The sequence below is a fragment of the Dermacentor albipictus genome, chromosome 1, assembly GCF_038994185.2.
Source record: "Dermacentor albipictus isolate Rhodes 1998 colony chromosome 1, USDA_Dalb.pri_finalv2, whole genome shotgun sequence".
Taxonomy (NCBI): domain Eukaryota; kingdom Metazoa; phylum Arthropoda; class Arachnida; order Ixodida; family Ixodidae; genus Dermacentor; species Dermacentor albipictus.
Genome location: NC_091821.1, coordinates 57,467,328 through 57,473,800, shown reverse-complemented (window position 1 = coordinate 57,473,800; position 6,473 = coordinate 57,467,328).

Genomic DNA, 6,473 nt, shown 5'->3' with positions numbered 1-6,473 from the left:
AATGGGCTCAATCTGTAGGCTCTTCAAGAGTTCTAGTGGTTAGTTCCTGGGCATCCGTCGTTTTAGGACACTGTCAATTTCGCACACGTAAAAGAAAAAAAGGAAACGTATTGCCGTGCGGCATTTTGTACTGTGTCTAACATCATATGGAGCAGTACAACTCGTGCAGCCTTTTTTCAAGTGAGGTGGCCACGTTAACTAAGTATGAGATGGTTTCAGCGCTTTCATGCCATCATTGAAAACGCTTACTGGACGCCCTACGTGAGTGTGAAAAGTATCTCGTGAAAATGCAAAAAAATGCATTGTCGACACAGCAGTCTTTGGCAAAATGCGCGTTTCTCATTGACTGAAAACATTTTTTGTCATATATAGTGTAAACAGGAAATGGGGAACGCAAATGAATAAAATCTGCGTACTTAAGAGTTGTAATAATGCACTTGAATTGACGGTGAAAAATATTTTTACTGCCAAAAATACAAGATAAGCGAACTTTGACATCGACATATATACACAATATTTACAAATCCCTTCATGGCAGGCTGACCCCAGCACACAGTGCCTCGACCGGCCAGCCGCGCGGCAATTTCGCGTGCATTTGCGGCCTTCTTTCCGCTGGTATTTAAAGAATAATTGTTGCACTGAAGAAATACGAAAAGGCTGGGGTGCTAAAGCTGTACTTAAGCCGGACAGGCACTGTTTTACAGCTCGAGTTTGAGGTAACACCCGCGACATCTAACGAAATTATTAATGTCTCCGATTGAGTGTACTACGAAAATAAATTCAAACGCGATCTTACAAGCGACGAGTAGATTAGAAAGAAACAAGTGTTTGAAACCCTTCGGCCTGGTGCTTCAGTTGAACTCTCCCTATAGGACGACTACAGGACAGAACACGTAATTTTGTATTCTGATAGCGGCTTTGTATTGCCGCCATTTATTATCTGACGCCGAGTTTCCGGGCTCTGAGAATGTAGGTTAGTAGCCGGATAAGCGGAGATATCATATAGCGCACTTTGATGCTATCTTGTGAATCACCTGTTCTAGTCTATGTTTTCTTGTTCGAGTGTCTTTTCATTTTTTTTTACTTTAGTTCACCTTTCGGTATGATAATTTTTACTCGTATCTGTGAATCCCTGTAATTTATCCATACCATGCATTCAGCGCGTACACACTCTATACGCGCTTTGCACAAAGTGCAAGAAATATGCAATAGAATGGTGCGATTGCTGCGGGTCTTTGCGAGAATTATGACTCGCAACAATCCCACGGAGACTGCGACCCCTGAGAAATTCCAATGTCAAAGGCTATTACTGCGGCTCGGTACTCGGTTGTCACATACACGAACGCTTTAACGAAGGCGCAGAATGTCCCGCGCCACTCACAGCACAGTTGATGCAGGCTTTTGTCTTGGATATTTCTAGCATGTCCTTAACAAAAACAGCCAATCAAGCAACAACGTAGGTAAATGTGATAGAACGAGTGCTTATGTCCTCTGTCGCTCACGGGGTGAAAAAAACTCGTCTCACCTTGGAAGGACGCTGCAGGAAGCCTGAAAATCTGCGTGAACAAAGTGATAAAGACCCTTTCGATAGGTCTTTCGAGTCACGAAGCTCTGAGTTTAATGCCAAGGTCGACGAGCAGCACCAAAGAACAGCGGACAACCAAGCAGCTCGACTGAATTTTCCGCGAATATATCGTTGCCAAATGAATAGGGAAAGATTACACTGAGGCCTGAAACAGCACGGAGAAGAAATATGAAATGGCCAGCTGCTTCCTGCAGGGCCTTTAATAAAGTTTATCCAATTCGATCGCCAGCTGCTGCACAACTCCAAGATCTGATAGGACAGGAGTGGCTTTTTGGAGAGGCACCTATATAACTCATCAAGTTGTGCTGGCAGCCACCGTTGTTCGCCGATCACTGTACATTCATCTTACGCGTAATGAGTAAGATAACTCAAAGTGTGCGTTTTTCGTGCGCAGTACCAGTTCGCGCTCCTTCATTCCAGATGTATTTACCTGATCTAAAATCTTTCACATTTAGAACTCCGATCATAGCCAACACGGATGCGACAAACTGAAGCTATGTTGAGCTTTTGGGCATTATAGCAATGCAAAATATTTTGTTCACCCAAAACCGGATGTTTCCTATATGGAGCTACGAACCCGCATGCACACCAGCAAAACAAAAGTTCGTCTGTTCTTCCAGGTGGCAGGTTGCACTGCAGTTCCCAGTGAGCGTGTACAGGAACACCATTTTCTCGTTTATATATATATATATATATATATATATATATATATATATATATATATGACAACAATACAGCTGATATATTATTATTATTATTATTATTATTATTATTGTTGTTGTTGTTGTCGTCATCATATATACTCGGCTTACGTTACCTTGGAATAGGGCTTCTCTAAAGTGCACATTTTCCTTACAAAGTCGCACTTTTCAAAGCGCAGTCGCAAGCTCCACCGGAAGCGTGTGTGTAAACCCGTCCACGCAACGATGAGGCCGCCCACGCCGCGGCCCCGTGGTTTCGTGCTCGCAGGTGTAGCTTTGCGATAAGGCGAACCTGAGATAGCGGCTTCCGTGCCAGCAATATTTGGTAGCTTTTTCGCCCCATCTCAGAATAAATCGCCCGAACGCTTCGAACGCAGTCGTCAACGTTGCCACCTTATCGCCGAAATGTCACCTTTAGGAGTCATGGAAGGGAAGACTGCGCAGCGGAATGAAGTGCCCAGACAACGTACGGAAGGTGTTTCATTCGTATACGTGTTCTTGGCCATTGACCGGCTGCTTTCACTAATGTCCAACATCCGGATTGGTCGGAATTTGGGATTACAAACCATTATTGCGTCAGAACTTTCATGAATACGGGCCAACTATATTTAAATGTGTATTTTGATAATTTTTGTGACATTATCACAGTGAGGGCAGTTACATTTTTAAAAGATGAACCTGGTCTCTAATGAACAAATGGCAAAGATTCGTTAGTAACGAGGTCGGTTTAGTGGAACTGTTGGCTAAAACAATAAGAGTACATTTGTTTCTTTCTCAGCCTGATGAGAGAGACGTAGATAAACAATTAGAATGCAGGCGCCACTACATGCCGAACGTTGGGCTACACCTAAGTCCGCCACCGGACTATCATCTCCTGATTTATATTGTAACGGCGCGTTTGTACACACGATGACGATGTCAAGGAGCGGTGGAAGAGAGAGAAGACGTCACGCCCTCTGGTCGACAACGCAGCCTCTCCAGAGGGCGCTCTCGTTCCCGAGGGCGCTCTAACTCCCGGGTTCGGATCCAGGAAACGCCAACCTGGGCCGATCGTGTCAAGTCGAAGCAGACGCCGCCGGCTTCAAAGGTAACGCAGGCAGCATTGCCGGAGCATGAAGACGATCCCAGAGTCGCTGAACTCATGCAAGAGAACGCTCGACTCAAAGCAGAAATGCAGCAGATGAGGGCCGGCTTTGAGTCTTTCCGTAAGTCGTACCCCTCGCAAGTCGAGAAGCAACAGGTGCCCCCCTCAGGGGAGCCACAGGCGCGCTCCGGTAAACGTAGGGCCGCGCCCCCAGAGGGGGACGCTTACTTTATGGAGACCGAGTCCAATAACAAAGACTTAGAAAGCATGCAGCGGGCAATTCAGCAGCTCGCTGAAAGCGTGACTGTCCTCCTTAAAAGGATGGCGTCCCTGGAAAGTGCACAGGCCGCGTTAGCTATGCTAGACAGCCGTCGAGGGAGCCCCGTCGGGCACCTTTACCCGCAAGCGCCGTCCCCGTCAACAAGATGGTGGAATGGCCAATCCAAGGCAATCACCATGGCGGTCAATCTCAATAAGTTTGTTGTGTGGCAGTGGAACTGTGCCAGTTTCCAACGGCGCAAAGCTCCGCTGCAGCAATTCGTTTCGGCACAGGCGGTCAAACCGCACGTAATTCTTTTACAAGAAACTCTCGATGACGCGCCCACCTTCCCGGGATACCGGTTTGTATCGATACGGGTGGAAGGAAAGCGGGGTTTAGCAACCTTGGTCGCACGGAAGTGCTCCCTTCAAGTACACAAATTACCAATTGGCAAAACTAGGGCGGAAATCATTATGGTCGAAATTATCCCCAACAATTGGCTTAAGAGCAGTGTCTTCCTTTTAAACATATACAGCTCGCCATCGGATCAACGGCAGGAATTCGCCACGATCATGACAAAGGCGGTGGCTCTGAGCAGGGGGCCCCCATAGTGGTAGCGGGTGACTTCAATGCCCCCCACAATGCCTGGAGATACCCCCGCCAATCCACCAAGGGCAATCTCCTTGTCCAGGCAGTTGCTGACTGCTCACTGGAATTGATTACGGATGCTCAATACCCGACGCGAACCGTCCGAGACACCACTCCGGACCTGGCGTTCGTCAAGAACGCCCCCGGAGCAGGATGGCAAAATTTGCAAGAGAACCTGGGCAGCGACCACTTCATTGTGGAGATTACCCTAACGATTAGCACAGCCCCTACCAGGGAATTCAAAGTGACGGATTGGGATGCCTTCCGGAAAATACGGAAGGCGAACCAGACCAACTACGATAATCTCGATAGTCTGTTCACAAGACTACAGAAGGACGTACAAGCTGCGACCAAGGTGGTTAAGACCGACCTAAAGGTAGATCGTATGGACGCGCGCCTTGCGCATCTCCTAGAAGCCAAAAACTCCATCCTGCGCCGCTGGAGAATGCACGGACTCCACCCCGGCTTCGTAAGAAAATTGCGGAGCTCAATCGTACAATAGAAACTCATTCCAACGAACTGTCCAAACAACAATGTAATGAAGTGTGCTCCTCGGTTGATGGGCACATGAGAACGGGGGGCAGATGGAACCTGCTCAAACACTTACTCGACGATTCGCAAACCAAAAGTAATCAGAGACTAGCCATCGATCGCATAGTTCATAATCAAAAGGCGGCGGGCGTATTTGAACACGTCCTCCTGCAAGAGTTGGCCGAAAAGTATCTACCACTGGGCCACTCCGGTGACGGGGATTGTCCTTGTTATCAGGGGGGAGCGGAGCGGTGGGGGAGCTCGACGCCCCCTTCACGGAATCCGAAATCTGGGAGGTGCTCCAAACGCTCAACGGTTACTCAGCACCGAGCCCGGATGGCATCTCGAATAAGCTCCTCCGCTACTTGGACGAACAATCAGTTGTGCTGCTCACCGGGGAGGTCAATAAAATTTGGGAAATGGGCCTGTCACCTCCTGGAAGACAGCCTCAGTGTTGCTGATCCCGAAACCAGGCAAACCTCTTGCGCCGGATAACATGCGGCCCATCTCGCTCACGTCCGGCGTGGGTAAGGTGGCCGAACATGTCATTCACAACCGTATATCTAGGCATATACCCTAGAAAATAATGAGTTATTCCCCCACAACATGGTCGGCTTTCGGCCGGCACTCTCCACACAGGACATCATGTTACTTATAAAGAGGCAAATCATTGATGTAGACACTAGAGACACTCGGGGCATCCTTGCTCTAGACTTGTCCAAGGCTTTTGATAACACCTCGCACCGGTTCGTGCTAACGCCATCTCGGATCTGGGCCTGGGGCCACGATTCCATGCGTACGTTAGCTCCTTCCTCAGGGATCGCAAGGCCACTGTCAAAATAGGGCAAATCAAATCGAAGGAATTTACATTGGGAGCGAGAGGCACCCCGCAAGGGGTGGTCATCTCTCCCCTGCTGTTTAACATCGCCATGAAGGGCCTCTCAGACAGACTGGCCACAGTAAGAGGAACGGGTCACGCCCTCTACGCGGATGGTATTACCGTGTGGTGCATGGGAGGGTCTGACGCTGCAGTTGAGAGTGCGCTCCAAGAGGCGCTCGACGTCACAGAACACTTCCTACTAGACACGGGCCTGAGTCTGTCACCAACCAAGTCCGAACTTCTATTGCATAGGCCCACCCGACAGGGGTTAGGTGCTCCACACCCTTAGATCAAGTTCTCATAACCCTCTATACGAGGGACGGACAACAAATCCGCAGAGTGGATACCATCAGGGTCCTCGGACCCTTGCTGGAATCTCGCGGGGGCAAAACACAGACTATAGCCCGCATTACTTCCAAGACGGAGAATATGCTTCGGCTTATCCTCAGGGTCTCGAACCGCAGAGGGGGTTTAAGCTAGAGCAATCTACTCAGACTCTACCACGCGTTTCTGATGAGCCGCGTTAACTATGTAGCCTCCGCGTTGCGCTGGTCTAAACGGGATGAGGCCAAAATCGACGCCCTCATGCGCAAAAGCATCAAGCGCGTGCTGGGTTTACCACTCACTACCAGCACCGCGCGTCTCATGCAACTAGGCATGCACAACACCCTATCAGAGGTGATCGAGGCCCAACGAGTGGCCCAAATAATACGTCTCTCATCATCGCGAGCGGGGAGACGCATCCTCGAATCCGTTGGATGCGGTCACCAGGAAATCACGGAGCG